This window comes from Cydia pomonella, chromosome 24, assembly GCF_033807575.1.
Source record: "Cydia pomonella isolate Wapato2018A chromosome 24, ilCydPomo1, whole genome shotgun sequence".
NCBI lineage: Eukaryota > Metazoa > Arthropoda > Insecta > Lepidoptera > Tortricidae > Cydia > Cydia pomonella.
Window position 1 is genome coordinate 1,618,714 of NC_084726.1, and position 17,985 is coordinate 1,636,698.

At 37.1% G+C, this 17,985-nt stretch overlaps 1 protein-coding gene across 1 annotated transcript in view; it reads right to left on the bottom strand.

The window, feature by feature from the left end:
- The window catches only part of LOC133531045 (uncharacterized), a 452,747-nt gene that overhangs the window by 137,663 nt on the left and 297,099 nt on the right, over window positions 1-17,985 (bottom strand). The window lies entirely within an intron of this gene.

Genomic DNA, 17,985 nt, shown 5'->3' on the forward strand with positions numbered 1-17,985 from the left:
TCACGATGTTTTCATTCGCCGCTAGTAAATATCAAATCATATTCCCTACAGAAGTTCCAAGAAACTCAGTGCACAAGCCAGTAGGGCTAAGATGGTCGGCTCTTTATCATTTATCACCATGCCTGTAACGTTCTAACAAGTATGTAAGGAAAGTGACGGGCATAGTGACAAGCGATAAAAATGGAACCATGCTGCCACTGCAGGATTTGAACCCGCGACCTCCGAAATTCGGCCACCACGAATTTCCTTACCTGCTACCTCAAATTATATTTTATTTTACAATAACAATATACATAATGGATATATACTGAGGATTATTGTAACTAGCTTAAAGGATGACTCGCGATAGACCGAGCCAGGGCGTACGACACGTCATTTTCTATGACGGTTGATCGATGATCACGTGGTGCTTTCCATAGAAAACGAAGCGCCGGAAGATCCGGCCCGGCCCCGGCCCGGCTTAGCATGAGTCATCCTTAAATCTAAAATAGGCCCTTGAGGCATTGTACCAAGGATGTATCGCAATATCTATACGTTGTGCGAGGAAGCCGTCAGCTCTTCGGTCACCAGTCACGTCAACCAGACGCTTCACGATTTCTGCAAAAAACTTGTGTGCGCTTGGACCCCATTCACCTAGAGTTTCGAGTGTTTCGACGCCAAATGGTACTCTCTACCGAGGCTTTTATATTTAAGTATTACGTTTCAAAATTTCGGCGCTTTCCGCCGCTGAGCCCGCTTTTACATTAGTCCGTTGAAGGTGGGACGGTGCCCGTGTGTCTGCGCAGGTAGCATCATACACTAACATCCGTCCCAGGCTCCAAGGAACCAAGGACACCCCATCAGGCCTCTTGCCATCATTCCTGAAAATTCCAATCGGCTCAAGAAGAGCAGGCACATTGATTGTGGCGAGAGACCGATGGATTATATTATATTAAATGCCTAAGGCTTGTAAAATTAGACCTTGTGCCAAATCAAATAGGTTTAGCATGTAGGGTACATAAGAAATCGATTTACACAAGTAATTATCGATGCATGATTACTTACCAAGTTTCGCCTGCAACGTCACGAATATGTGAGTGATTACTTTAAGGCGAGGATCACGGTACATATTGACCGGTCGAATCCTCAAACATATTTTTCTAATCGTCGACTGTAATGGTTGAATTAAGATTTCGTATACCATGTATGGGCTGCCAACTCAACTATAATATTCATAAGTAAACGCCACTATAATGAAATTCACTAATGACGTGGCGCCGCGGTCCAGTGGAATAGACACCAACGCGCTACTATTTCATAAGTAATATTCATATATTATGCACGCGTTGATGTCTATTGTACAACTGAGATACTTACCTAATTTTGTTTACTTATTTAGGTTTTATAGTAGAAAAAGTATTATTTTAGATGACTCGAAAAGTATTGTACCCATACAATACAATTGGGATTATCCCATGTAATGTGTTCCCATGCCCCATGGTAAATTTAAAATTAGTGAAACTGAAAAATCATATGAAATCACAGCTATTTCTCTTATAACGATATGGCGCTATTTTAACATAACCAGTGCTATTCTACCACTTAGATGTTGGCAGTCCTCAACTGTGCGTTTCTCCAGAAACTACCTACCTCGCACAGCTCAACTGTGGAATGAACTGTCGCCTGCGGTATTTCCGGACCGATACGACCTTCAAACCTTCAAGAAAAGAGCGTACTCCCATCTTAAATGCCGGCAACGCACTTGCAACCCCTCTGGTGGTGCAGGTGCCGCCCAGGGATTCTTTGTCTTTCAGTATAGCTGCATGAAATAAGATCCTTTTCGAGCAAGTGTGACGAAAATGTTATTTCTAATTGGTCTATCTAACTCAGACGGCGCCACTGTCGTGCTCAGAGCGTATTAGATTTACAAATATTTGATAATGTGTTCAATATCGGCCCAGCATCAGAATCCCGAGCGATCAATTTCTCGCAATCTCGAGAACGTTTACTCGTGATGCACGCTCGGCACGAATCGTACGTCGACGAGACGATACGACGACGACATTTGCTTTCGATCTAGAGTCGTATCGGAACAATATTTTCAACTCCTACGCTTACTCTGGTTATAATATTAGCCGAAAGTAGTTGAGCATTAGACTATTTGTTTGCCACGATATCTATTGTCGAGTAGCAGTACTGAGAGTTCCGCTACTCGATGCTAGATGTCGACTGCGAAAATAATAAGCATTTTGGTACCAAAACTGATGTATGGAGTGAGCACTCTATTACTTCTTATTTCTCTATGCACTATCTTAATATATGGGCAATAAAGTCGTGTATACATATTTTTGATACTTTTTGTATCGATATTTTCAGACGTGACCGTACCAACCGAAGACAATTTGAAATAGAGGTCGATTGTCGCTACATTGGCGCGATGGACGGCTTAAAAGATGCCATACCTTTGGCCTATCTTCGAACAGATGGCGCCACTTTTGGATATTTCATAAATTTAGTCCCTTACTGTGGCTTTAAGAGTGAAGTATAGCACGTGTCGTCCATACAAAAAGAGAAAACGTTTGTCCACTTCTAAATATTTTCCATTCTCCATGATTTTTTAGTATTAAATGTTTCAAAAATCGTAACCTATAAACCTAGAATATATTATGCGGAAGCGATCGACATCAAAATCAAAGTTTATTTAGTGTAAACTGTTTTCTGGAATTTCATAGAAAAAGTATCGTTATTTCGTTAGAATCGCAAAGCTATTCTTCCCTCTAAAGTTTACTTTAAAAACCCACGTCTATTTTAAATTCTCTTTGGTACCAACTAACTAAGCTATTTCGTTATTAGCTTAAAAGGAGGATTTGACACACCTGTATACCCAGTGCACAGTGCATGTTATACAAATAAATATGTTGAATTTTTATTTAAGGGTCACCAATAACCATTTTTGATACAGTTAATATTTTCGGAAATAATCGCTCCGAAAGAAAAAAACATGGGCCTCCACCCTCCAACTTTTGAACCATGGGTCCATAAATAAAAAAAATCGTGAATCAAAAGCTTAATCAATACTTTCCATGAAAACTATATCCAACATTATCGGTCCAACCGTATTTGCGTTATTTATTTATTTATTATTTATTTATTTATTTATAGGAGGACCAACAGCTATAAAAACATTATGCAGATTTAGGTAACAATACATACAGATAGAAATGGAATAACAATATAACACACTTTGCGCGCAAGTTCACACAATGCTATCACGACTTAACAATTTAAAAAATACAAAAAAAAATATTATACAACTCAAAGCTTATCTAAGTTATAGATCTGCTAACAATACTATTAACTACTAACAGTTAAAATAAATGTTACGTAAATCCTTAAGCACTCTGACAGACCGCATATCTGTTACTTTTACAATAAATAAAAATTCAAATATATATATTTGAATTTATTTATTGTAATAAATATTCTCTTACACACAAGCTAAAAGAATGTACCTACAATACCTAACAGTTTAAAAATAAACCAACATATTGTCCACGAGTAAATAATATACATAAATACCAACTACGTACATAAAATACTAGAAACATATCTATTAAGTAAATCAAAAAACATATTGTGTGTATTGCATGTTGGATCTATTGAGATTAAAAAATTCTCTTTAGATCCATTTTGATAATAGTATAATTTAATGGATCTAATGATATAAAGAATTTTCCCTATAGATCCAGTTTTAACTGTCAACATAAATATTTGGATCTAACAAGAAAAACATTTCTCACTAGATCCATTTTGGATCTATGGACTGGATCTATCGAGAATGAAGGCAATGACAAGCTGTGGCAATGTCATATTTTTTTTAATCAAGCAGATACGTCTGCGAGCGATACTATATTTTTTATATTAAAGGAGAAAATGGAAAAAAAATATGCAGAACTTCAACCCGCGACATCTGCAATCTGTGCATCGCTCGCGTAGCAACATCTACCGAAAGATCCTGAAAAGATGGAAGTCTTTCGGTAGATGTCGCTTTACGCCACCGCCGCAGTCAAATTGTAAGAACTCGCCGATCTTGATCGTGTCGCATCCGTCTCGTGACACCTAAACAAGCCTGCAGTTTGTCGTTCCGGCTGATCCGTAATGGGCGCACGGGGAAACATGCGCTTTGATTACAACATTAGAGATTGGGCATCTGCGACATTGATAGAATGTGGCTTCATCATAGTAACCTAAAATGTTTATTAGAGTTCATGAGTCCTTGGGGTATTCTAGAATGAATATAGAAGGTGCCCATAAGCATTGCGAGATATTTTAACTAAGCATTCCTGGTAATAAATTGTTTTAATTAATAAACATACCGTATTTTGCGATTATTATCGAACGAGCGAGCAAAGCGAACTGAAGCTCTTACATTCAACTTGGAAGACAGTGCTGGCTGGGAGCACGTCCCGGCATTGCGATGTTTTTAAGCTGAACTATCAGAGGACAGTTTGATGTACCTACAATAACTTCAGTAAATGTGTTCTAATTTTAATGAAATTAGGTTAACATGTAGTTAAGGGCATTAAATTTTAGTCATTAAATTATGAGCAGGCTCAATCAAGGGGTTATGGAGTTAGAAGAGGCTAGAAAAACTAAAAGCAATTTGTGAGGGGTCTTGCTATTTTGGTCATCATAAATGCAAGAAAGTATGGTCGAGTTTCGTATCAAATCATTGTATACGCTTCAACCTTTGTTTACTCTGAGAGTACGTCTGAAAGTGTTCGGTTTACACATTTATATTGTTTTATTAATTTACGATTTTATAATAATTAACAAGATAAAAACGAAATAAGATAAACATAATATTTGACAATTGACAAGAAAGATTACGGCTTACCACAGATACAGTTTATTTTAATCACTATGGTGACTTTTAAGGGCTCCACAGACATTGCAATAAATCGCACGCGGTTTTCGATCCTTTGCCGACTAAGTAGCTGCATTCAATTTAATATTTTTGACGAACCGCGAGTTCTCAGTTCGGGGCGAACTACTAGTTAAATAATTATGTAGGTAATGTGCCCATATTTGTAATAATAATCAGGTAGCCAATCCGTAACAGATCGAATTGCAAAAATGTTAATTCTTCGGATCATTGCAGTATGACATGATGATGGGGCTCTCGTGCGCACGTCAAATTGCCTGCGAGACTGCACACGTAGTCCAAGTGTAAAGCGAAACACATCAGAGATACGTTCGTAGACATTTCTGCTTGATTCACGATTAATAGGGAATATTACGCGAAACTCTGCGTAAGGGGGCGCCACTACCACAATCCATCATAATCTGAGGGTCTACCGCTGAAACAAGAAAATCGAAATTTCATTATCTAACCTCTCTATCACTCTTGCATATTCGAGCGATGGAAAGGCAGATAATTAAATTTCGATTTTCGCTTTTCCCAGCAGGCCCTTTGTTAACAAACCGCGTTGATGCATCAAAGTAATATTTTATTATCTGTGAAGACTTGTCAAAAAACAGTTTAAGGCGAAGTATGTATAAGTTACTCTATAGTTTAGGAAAGGTGCTAGTGCTGCCCTCTGGCGGCAGAACATGGAAGTAATACTCCCTATCTAAGCTTGTAGTGTATTTATAAATATTTATATATTATATATATCGTTGTCTAAGTACCCTCAACACAAGCCTTATTGACTTAGTCAATTTGTGTAATAATGTCCTATAATATTTATTTATTTATTTATAGACGCCTCGAGCGCTTACGTCATGGTGACGTCACTGACAGTTACAGTCAGTGGATGTTAGACCGGCGAGCAGAGCGGTCATACCGCGTGATGTTTGTGTTGGCGAACCATGAATACTAACATTAAAAAAAAAAGATGTAAGAACGCTCTGATAGTGGTGTTTTCGTAAACATTACCCACTAAAAGTAGTAAGCAAATATTCTTTATTGGCCCAACAATTATACATTTTACCTACATGTAAAATTACAAATAAATTTTAAAGGAAAATAGAACCAGGTAACAACAGGCGGCCTTATAGCTAAAAAACGATCTATTCCAGACAAACTTTAGGTAGCAGGAAATGTAGAACTCATACAAAAGTCAACAGGTAGTGCAAGGAGCTAAAAATGGCGACTATTAAACACAAACACATACATACTACTTATATAACTATTAGAACAATACCTAATACACTAATAAATATACGATATAACCTTACTACATATACTTATGTGATACACGTAGATTTCGCCTCAGCTTGTTATTTGCGACTCCGTCCAAGATAACTAATCGATACATCAGACGCACGATGCGTTGCCCAACCGGCTAGAGAAATGAGCATCTCTTACTGACTGACTGCGCATCCTGTACTGACTACACTACCCTGTATACTTAGGAATAAGCTTACATAACGCATTGGGGAAGTACTCACAATTAAGGGTACCCAACTGTCCGACTCCGATTTGATTCATTTTGATATATGTTATAGAATAGTCTAAAATAACGGACACGTATTTTTTTTTAGCTGCCCTAACTCAACCTATTGGGAGAAATTGTCCTCCAAAGTACTAAAAAGTTACTAAATCTTCTAACTCCTATAGAATGTGATGCTCAAGCAACTTGCTAGTTAATGGCTGGTTTGAGTATATGTTTGAAAGCAGAAAAAAATAATGAGCACGTGTTTTGTTATACCCTTCCTTGGTTGGGTACTAGTGTTTTCGGAACCGGTATTCTTTTTGAGAACCGGGAATTTCGGTACTTTTGTATTACGGAACCGGGATTTCCCGGTTTTTTCGGTTTTTTCGGTTCTTGCTAGTTTTTGTCATAGAAAACAAGGGTTATGCTTCAAAAGTAAACTAAAATTCTGTATTCAAGTAACTTTAATTCGAAATTTTTTCTTCTATTTTCTGTTCTCATACCTAGTAGTAGGTAATTATATATAAATCAGACTATAATTAATCATAGTGTTATGTTATTGTTAGGTAATAAAGTAAGTATTTACTGTCAATTAAAGGGTAAAAATAAGGCAATCATCTTAGATTCCTTAACATTTAGAATTATCTTAAACATTTTTAAAGAAAACAAAATTAAACTATTTTCTATTCTCATACCTAGTAGTAAGTAATTATATATAAATCAGACTATTGTCAATCACAGTGTTATTCTTAGGATCTTAAATATTTACTGTCAATAAAATGGTCAAAATTAGGTAGTCATTTTAAATTCCTTAAACATTTAGAATTATCTTAAACATTTTTCAAAAGCAACAAAATTAAACTATTTTCTATTCTCATACCTAGTGTTTAAGCGTTATAAGTAATTGCGATTTATTGTCAACATAGTTTTTTTTTGGTATCTCAAACGGCGCCACACGCCCATAGATAGTGTCAATTGTTTCATCGCTCTCGCTCTCTCTATCAAAAATGGCTGCACGCGTAAGGCCATAACTCTGTGTTAAAAATAATAAAATTAGTTTTAGTGCACAAATATTGTGCTTCAAAAATGTGAAAGTCCAAATAAAAGACTATTGTGTTAAATCCAACGTTTTATTGAAGAGTTATCCACCAGTGAACCAGCTTATCCAATTATCCAAATTGTGCCGGCCACATGGTCGGACACCTAGTAGTAAGTTATTATATATAAACCAGACTATAATCAATCACAGTGTTTTTGTTAGGTTCTTAAGTAAGTGTTAACTGTCAATAAAATGGTAAAAATTAGCCAGTCACCTGAGATTCCTTAAATATTTATAAATATCTTAAACATTTTTCAAAGAAAACAAAATTAAACTTTTTTACCAAAAAATATTTAAAAATAATATCTCTTTCCGAGTACCTACCTATTCTTGACTTACTATATACTTACTTTCCTTCCTAGCAACAGCGAGCGAGTGTAGGTAGTTATTGGTAATATCGAGCGCACCATTAATTTCGCGCGTTATTTATTTTAACGCTGAATTATTCACGTTAGTTTTGAATGTTTGAATAGTAGAAAGTGTGGAAAATTAAAGTAAGAGTATATAAGTAAATAGTAGTGTGAATCGCTTAATAAAAATAAAATTCCCGAAAGTACCGAAAGAACCGGGAATCAAATTTGGTTTCCCGGTTCCATTTTACTGACAAAAGAACCGGGAATTCCCGGTACTTTCGAGACCGGGATTTCCCGGTTCTGAACCCTATTGGGTACCCTTCCTTGTCAGAAATAGAAAATATAAATTTGGGTCATTTTATTTAACTTGGCGTTGAAACTCTAGGTCCATGGGGTCCAAGCGCGCACAAGTATTTGCAGAAATCGCGAAGGGTGTGGTTAACGTAACTGGTGACCGAAGAGCTGGCGGCTTCCTCGCACAATGTATCAGTATTGCGTCATCCTTGGTACAATGCCTCAAGGGCCTATTTTAGATTTAAGCTAGTCATAGCAATCCTCTGTATATCCATTGTAATTGTTACTATAAATAAAGAAGTTTAACTATTTTTTTTTAGATTTGGTAATATTTGTTATATCTGCTTAAAATCACGAGCTCTTTTTATCTTAAGAGGATAAAATAGTGTTCCGACGATTTTTATTTTCATTCTATGGTCCGGTTTCCTCACGATATTTTCTTCACCGAAACATGAATGGTAAATATCAAATGATATTTCGTACACAAGTTCCGAAAAAACAACCTGCATATTTTACGAAAATAAATATGTATATATTTTTTTAATCTGTTCTTTTGCTGTAGGGACTTGTATGTGTAAATTAAGTTGGGCAAAAACTTTTATAATTTATGATATTTCTATAAGTGGGAACCTGTAATTGGCTCTGTAGTTCTATTGTAAGTTCGAAAAAAGTAAAAAAAAATGAATAAGGTAATAATTATGAAAAAAAAACCTCATTGGCATTGGCAGCTTTTGAAACCTTTTAAGAAATTAAAGATTTCAAAAGCTTATACACACGATTATGTGATAAACATCTTACATTAAATTCGCATTAGAAAATTCACACGCGATTCTTTCACAGCACTAAACAATATCGTTTAAATTAGAAACAAGGTCGCGTTTGAAACAATTATTTTTATGGCCCAGTGATGAGAAAATTATCGATATCAGTTTCTAAATTCATATCGTAATGGTTGGATTAAGATTTCTTATATATTTAGGTTTTATAGTAATAAAAGTATTATTTTACATAACTCGTAGAAAAAGTATTGTATAAAATAGTGATATAATCAAGCTTTTCAATCTCATACCTTACTTAGGCAACTCAGCAAGCTTCGTTGCCTAAGCACAGTACTCCACTGATAAGCTCTCTATTATATAACGATTGTATATTCATATTCTTTATTCACAATTTTTATAATATTACATGTAATTTTTACATTAATAAATAATAATAAATAAATAAATATTATAGGACATTATTATACAAATTGACTAAGTCCCACAGTAAGCTCAATAAGGCTTGTGTTGAGGGTACTTAGACAACGATATATATAATATATAAATATTTTGATTTTATTAATAGATTGTATAAGTTTTTTTAAGTAATTAGTAGATTGTATAAAATGCTATTATACCTCTGGCTTCGGTCACACGGACGCGGACCCACTGTGTGAGCGAGAAAGCACTATGCACACTATATACCGATGTCCCGTTTGCACACCGCCATATAAATTATTACACAAATTGACTAAGCCCCATAGTAAGCTCACGAAGGCTTGTGTTGTGGGTACTCAGACAACGATATATATAAACTTCAAACTTCAACATTCATTCAGCAGGCCACTAGGGCACTTTTAGACATCAACATGGAATTTAGTAAAAAACACATCAACATAAAATACAACTATATAATAAATAATTTTTTTTTTTTTTTAATTCTTTTATTTATTTAGGGACTTTTAATCTAAAGATTATGCCAGTCCCATCGTACCTTAAACTATGTAAATTACAATCACTCATCAATCACGGCCTGACAGTATACTGACTAATAGAATTATAGATAAATAAATATACCTCCTTTGCCTCTTCTGAATTTGGTGTCGCCAAGATGCTTTGGAATGCGCCTACAAATAAATATTTAAATACATAGAAAACACCCGACTCGGGAACAGATATCCGTGCTCATCACACAAATAAATTACCGGGATTTGAAAATAGAACCATCGACTTCATAAAATTATGACGTATTATTGAAGAAACGGTGCCCTTTATTTTGTACATAAGGAATAGGTAAAGATCCAATAAAAAAATATTAATAAAAATATGAAAAATTAAATAATATTATAAATAGTTCACTGTTCATTTTGAATACAAGGAATGTACATGTGTACCTATATGTTACCGCGGCAGGCAAAACGTCCCACTTTGTCGCTTGCCATAAGAACGAGATTTGCTTGTAACTGTATACGAATAACCTGTCAAGGAGTCCTTATGGCAAGCGACAAAGTGGGACGTTTTGCTGGCCGCGGTCACGTCGAGTATTACAATTGGTATTTGTACAGGATAATCGGATGTCCTGATGGCCCCAATCATCGAAAAATAATCGTTACAAACATCGATAATGTCCCAACTCTAACGCACAATTACACTAATCGGATCCAGCGATAATCGAGCAATCGAATATCATAATCGGTGGAATCTGATCATCGCGTTCAGATTCATACCGAGCAAGGTTAGTACATGTCGTGGTTGCGAAAAAACGTAAGTGACGTACGTAGAAAACGAAAGCTTAATGTTAACCACTTAGGTGAAAAGGTGATTCAGTAGGGTGTATATAGGTATTATGTTAGACCATACTTTGAATGGTGAATATGAAGGTCATGTTGAGATATTCTATTCTTCATAATTGTAATACCTACATAAAAATTGGCCATGCCGGGACGGTAGGACAGTGCAAAATTATGTACCTTTTTATAAGTATAACGCGCGAGCTCATCGCCAACAAACTGTCTCGCAGTTTGGCGAATATTTTGTTTTGTGGTACACATATTTTATATTTTAATGTTATAATAAATTAAAATATATATATATATATATATATATATATATATATATATATATATATATGTATAGTGTGGGAACCATCGTTAATCTTAGGCTTTAACATTAAGATTTTAAACCTTTACTGTAAAAGGAATATCCTGTGGCTGCAGCGCAAAATGGAAATAAATAATTTTTAATTTTTTTTTTTTTTTTTTTAATATATATATTCTATGGTGGCGAACTTAAATCATGAAAAAAAATCTATTCATTCCATAGAACACATTGACCATAACAACCAACAACAACAACGTCAACAGCGTTGCAATTTGCGCCCTTGGCGAATAGCAACAATACGCTGAAACGGTCTTTCCCTTACCTGCACACATTGCTGGACTCAAGTGTGTATTATCCCGTATTTAAGAGGCTGTTAACACCCAATGTCCTTGAAATTGATGTTACTTAAACACTTTTTTAAGAAAGACTATTTGTTGTAGTCAAGTAAGAAAAATATATGTTCATATTAATTATATTTCAAAGACCGTGGTTGTACTCGATACATGATTGAACGAAATCGGCTCGATAGAAAATAATTGCAAAGATTGGTCTTAAAATCACAATTAAACGGTTCTATGTCTTTATTGTTTTGACTTATGGGTCTGCAATTAAAATCACAATTTCAAAACATTTATACCTAAACCGCTGTTGAGTAAAATATTACACTAATAATCCACTCTTTTTTATTTAAATATTTTTCTTATTATTCCCTTGCCCAGGCCCAGTAACATGCGACAGTGCTATCTCATTTACTCCGATACAAATAGACAGTGTGCGCGCTTTAGGTATTGACAGCCTCTTAATATGTACATCATTTTATATGTTGTTTTTTGTTTTTATTCTTTATATATTATTTCTTTTATCTTCCTGTCCTGTGTATACATATGTGCTTTATGGAATAAATGTCATTTTTCTCTTTCTTTCAATTAAGAGCACTGTATTGTATTGTATTGTATTGTATTGTATTGTATTGTATAAACTCCTAAGCTTCCACCGAATTTTCAGTTTCCTCTAAAAGCTTACACACTTACGGTCACTTAGTGCCAAACTGTGACTTACGCCATTTTGAAACTAAGGCTGCGCATACGCAGGTGAATGGGATGCGCGCATATTTCACAAGTAAATCACGATTTGGTTTCGAAATTTTTTGAATGAAGTATGTAATGCTTATTAGATTTACTACTATGATTTATAAGTCTGATCAGAGGAATATTTAGTGTGGTATTAATTAGTAATAGATACATCACGCACTTAATTATTTCAAACGATAATGTTTTTGTGAAATTATTATAAAAACTAATTTTGAAACAACGCCATCTCACTGAATTGGCGTTATTGGGCTCATTAGAATCGTCTTGGTGAAAAAAGTAAGAAACGGCAACTGTAAAAACTCCGCCAAAAGTTTTTATTATTTTTATTATAATGTTATAAAATCACGAAAAAGTAATAAAATGAAATTAAAACAAAAAAAATACTCATCTTTAGTACAAAGGCGAACTTATCTGTTAACGCCAATACATAAAGCGTTGACGCACGGGAGGAGACGCGCGGGGAACGGGCCCCGGCAGGCGCAGCCGCCCTCCCCTCTCACCGCCGCGGCGCTGCCCGGCAGAGACCCTACGATCTTCATCGCGCTCACGCGCATGTTTTGCTATCGATTGTTCGATATTTGTAATTTTTACGATGTAACCATTTTAATACATATGGAAAAAATCTAATGTGTTGGAGTGTCATTTCAACGTTACCCAAGTACCAATATCTGATGGCAAAAAGAAGAACTCGGCAGCTTTCGGCGGAAACATTTTGGTGACCCCGACGTGATTTATCTAGAAACTTCGACGACGCCACTCATCGAAACTTGTGGTCACAGACACCGAGCGGTTGAATTGAAAGTTCAAACCTGAGCAACGAAATATTTTAAGATAGGTATTCGTTGTTGGTGGTTGTTTGTGACGAAAGTGTACCAGGTTTAAGTTGGTGTAAAGTATATGCAGTAATAAAAACGTAAGTACAGCTTGTACCGCTTTTTTCTATTTGAGTGAACAGTGAGTTGCGTATTACGTGTTTTTGGTTGTCGATAGGCAACAAAAGCTGCATTACTACTTACCTATTTTGTGGGGCTATTTTTGATTTCGTCTATTTCGGTTTCTATACAAATTTAAAATCACTTTTTTTCATTTTCCAAAAGAATCAGCTTGCCTACTAATATAAACAAAAGGTCTCTCAAGTAAATCTACAAAAGTTTACAATAAATAACTTTCTTTAGTGCTAATTAACGTAAATAAGTTACTTCGATTTAAAATAAAGCTATTCTTGTGCATTTATATCTTATTTATAACATTCCCGCACCTGTGTGAAGGCTTTTTGCATAAATGCACGTATTTTAAGTTCTTAAAAGCACTTATTGGTAAAATTTGGTTAATTGCAATAATCTTAACCTATTTTTTGAGGAAAAAACAATAACTATCTCTGCAGGTACTTATTGCTTTTGCTGTAAACATAAACTACTTCGCTAAAACGCAAATTCCAGGTTTCCTACGTTTCGTGTTCCACGGGATCGTCGCGAGTCCCGCAAGTACGTGCGCCAAGTACCTACGAGTATCTTGGCGGCTGGGGACGCGTCACAGATCACCTCCCCTAGATGCTGTGCCCATTGAAGGACTAGCTGGTCAGATCTTGCACTTTTATTTTATTTAAGTTTACGTTGGTTTTAAACTCGTTGTTTGCGTTTATAATAAAGTGACAATGACTGAGTCGGAACAAAAATTAGCTGTTTTGAGACAAAAGCGCAGCAGCATCAAAGGGCAAATAACAAAGTATGAAAATTACGTGTCTAGTTTTAAATCAGAAAATGCAACAACGTTACAAACCCGTGAATTTCAGATTAGATTAACTAAATTTGAAGAACTGTCAACAAAGTTTGATGACATTCAGTCACAAATCGAAGTATTTGTAATGCCTTCAGAGCTTGAAGGTGAAATTGAGGAACGCGAACGAATCGAAAGTAAGATTTGTAATTTAATTGCTACCTCCGGGATCATATTGAACCCCGTAGAAAATAATGACGCGGCTTCCTCTCATTTATCTGTCAGGTCTAATGATGGTGCTGCGTTTGGTCATTACCAACAAATAAAATTACCAACAATCAAGCTACCTACCTTCGACGGAGATCATCTAAAATGGCTGGAATTTCGGGATATGTTCGAATCGCTAATCCACGACAATGATCATATTCCTCCCATGAATAAGTTTCATTACTTACGCTCTTCCCTCGAAGGTGGCGCTGCTGTCGCAATAAAGTCAATTGATTTTACGGCAAATAACTACAATTTAGCATGGGAACTGTTATGTGAGAGGTTTAATAATAAAAGAATTCTGATAAATAATCACTTAAAATCTTTGTACAATTTAGAAGCATTTACAAAGGAATCGCATACTTCATTGAGGCTCATGATTGACCACGTTTAAAAAAACTTGCGTGCATTAAGTAGCTTAGGTGAGCCTACTGAGCACTGGGACACACTGATAATATTCAACATGTCCTCAAAATTGGACGCCGCCACAGGTCGCAAATGGGAGGAACATAGAAGTACCTTGTCAGACTTAGTAACTTTAAAGGAGTTCTATCAGTTTTTGCGCGATCGAGCAGATGTGCTAGAAACAATACAATATAGTAAAGTTGATGCAGATCGTAGCAAGCGTCCCACAATTAATAAAAATTCGTCAGGTAAACAAACAAAATTGCTTCATGTTGCGTCAACGAATGGTAATAAAGTTGAATGTCCTTTATGTCAGCAAGACCACAGGCTTGAGTACTGTCCTAATTTTAAAGTAATGAACCCAGAGTCAAGGTTAAGTACTGTGAGGCGGTTGAAATTGTGTGTTAACTGCTTCCGGCCGGGTCATCACCAGTCTCGTTGCCGCAGGGGTCCGTGCACCATCGGTAACAGAAAACACAATGCATTAGTACATATACAGCATAACAGTAGCAACAACAATGAAGAAAATAGTAACAATAATTGTGATAATCGTCAGGACAATTCTGTAGATAAGGTAGATACGCCTCGCAATGATGGGCAAACCAGCGAGCAGCCGAAATTACCTAATCCTTGTGTGCGTGTTAATGCTGCTTTGTGCGGGGAAGTATTGTTGTGCACGGCAATCGTAGATATAGTTGGTCCATATAATACAATCCGCGCGCGTGCTGTTTTGGACAATTGTAGTCAGTCATCGTTTATCACGGAAAAGTTAAAAAACATGTTAAATCTACCGGCATCTGATGAAGATTACATTACCATTTGTGGAATCAATGACAACGACTTTGATATTCCTCAACGTCATTGTGAGATAAGTGTCAAGTCAAGACTTAATTCATTTAATACATCGGTGTCATGTCTGGTTATACCTAAACTTACGGGCACTCTCCCGAACGCGCCTGTAGACTATACTAAACTCAATTTGCCTGAAAATATAGAACTTGCAGACCCAGAATTTTTCCGTCCCTCTAATGTTGACTTGCTTCTCGGAGGTGACGTGTTCTACGACTTAGTGGAAGAAACCCTCGTCAAGTTAGGAAAAAATAAACCTACATTAGTAAAATCTCACTTGGGTTGGTTAGTTGCCGGACCGATCGGTGATCGCACCCATAAAACCAGTAAAAATATAAAATGTAATTTCACTCGAGAAATAAAAGATAGGCTTTCCATGTTCTGGGAACTCGAAGAGATACCCACAAAAAACAAACTCTTGTCTAGCGATGAACAATTCTGCGAAGATCAATTTAATAATGATGTTACTCGGCTTCCCGATGGCAGATTTTCCGTGAAAATGCCACTCAAGGCGTCACCAGAGCAAAGTCTTGGTGATTCTCACTGTATCGCAAAAAGACGTTTCTTTAATTTAGAAAGAAAATTACAAAGTAAGCCTTATATTAAACAAATGTACATGGATTTCATTCATGAGTATGAACAGCTGGGGCATTTAACCAGGGTCCCACGACCGGACTTTGGCTACGTTCTTCCTCATTATGCAGTGATCAGAGCTCAGCCTAAGACTGTCGTTTGCAACCGCATACAGGAAATTCGCGATTTAACAGATAAACATGCATGGAGACACGTACCTACCGACCACAATCCGGCGTATCTAGCATCAAGGGGTATCAAGTGTCAGGAATTAAATGGGAATACTCTCTGGTGGACTGGGCCTGCCTTTCTTCTTCAAGGAGATAATGCATGGCCGGAAATGACGTCCATTGAAGATGACATACCTGAAACAAAAACAAACTTAAATATAAAAGTTAATCATTCCCCTACGGTGGTAGATTTTAACAAATATTCTAAATTAAGCACTTTAATAAATATGTTCGCGTACGTATTACGCTTCATAAATGCATGTAAAAATAAACATGTAAAGGGTTCACTTACCGTACAAGAGTTAAACACTTCCTTACAACTGTTGACGAAATTGTCACAAGCGGTTTCTTTCACTCATGAAATAAATTCTTTGAGACAAAATAAGAAATTAAAAGCTAGATCTAGCATTTTATCTCTTAACCCGTTCTTAGACGATAACGGTGTACTAAGAGTTGGTGGACGTTTGCATGATGCTCAGTGTTCATACGATCAAAGGCATTCAATGCTATTAGATGGCAAACATCCGCTCGCTAGATTAATTTTTAAAAGTGAACATCTGCGTTTACTTCATTGTGGTCCGCAGCTACTCCTCAGTGGAGTTCGGGAACATTTTTGGCCAACTAAGGGTAGAGTTTTGGCTAGAAGCACTGTGCACAACTGCCTCACGTGTAAAAGATTAAAGGCTAAAACCATGCAACCTATTATGGGTAACCTTCCTAAATCGCGTGTAGTTCCTGCTCCACCATTTGAGACCTGCGGCGTCGATTTCGCTGGGCCCTTTTCCATTTTGAACAAAAAGGGTCGAGGCGCGAAAGTATCAAAATGCTATTTGTGCCTGTTTGTTTGTTTTTTCACAAAGGCGGTTCATTTAGAAGTCGTTAGCGACCTGAGCACAAATTCTTTTATTTTAAGCCTACGCAGATTTATATCGCGACGCGGAAAACCGAAAACTATGTATTGCGACAACGGTACCAATTTCGTTAGCGCAAACAGCGAGCTCCAACGTATGCTTAAGGCAAGCCAGGAGCCCGTCAATGGGTTCGCATCCAGCAACGGCATAGATTTTAAATTCAGTCCGGCATATTCTCCCAATTTCGGGGGTTTATGGGAGGCGGGAGTTAAAGCCGCGAAATTTCACCTTAAACGTGTAGTAGGATCTTCTAACTTAACCTTTGAGGAGTTAACCACACTGTTCACTCAAGTAGAAGCTATATTGAATTCGCGGCCGTTGACACCTATGTCTTCCGACCCATCCGATCTCTCACCGCTTACACCTGGTCACTTCCTGATCGGGCGGCCATTGGCTTCATTGCCATCTCCGCCTACACAGAAGATGAACCTCAACCGCTACCATCATCTTGAAGCCCTTAGACAACACTTCTGGAAGCGATGGACTCGGGAGTTCCTTTCTGATCTTCAACAGCGTGTGAAATGGAGAGCCACAGGACAAGGGGTCAATCTTGGGGACCTAGTTATTCTCAAAGACGACAACTTACCGCCATTGAAGTGGAGTCTTGGCCGCGTCGAAACTCTGCACCCAGGATCCGACGGCGTCACGAGAGTTGTAGACGTCCGAACAGGAAAAGGGCTAGTTCGACGAGCTGTCTCTAAGCTCTGTCCCCTACCTTCTAACCAAGAAGACGATGACCAAGCAACGATCTTGAAACCAGGAGGTTTCAAGGCCCCGGAGGATGTTAACGCCAATACATAAAGCGTTGACGCACGGGAGGAGACGCGCGGGGAACGGGCCCCGGCAGGCGCAGCCGCCCTCCCCTCTCACCGCCGCGGCGCTGCCCGGCAGAGACCCTACGATCTTCATCGCGCTCACGCGCA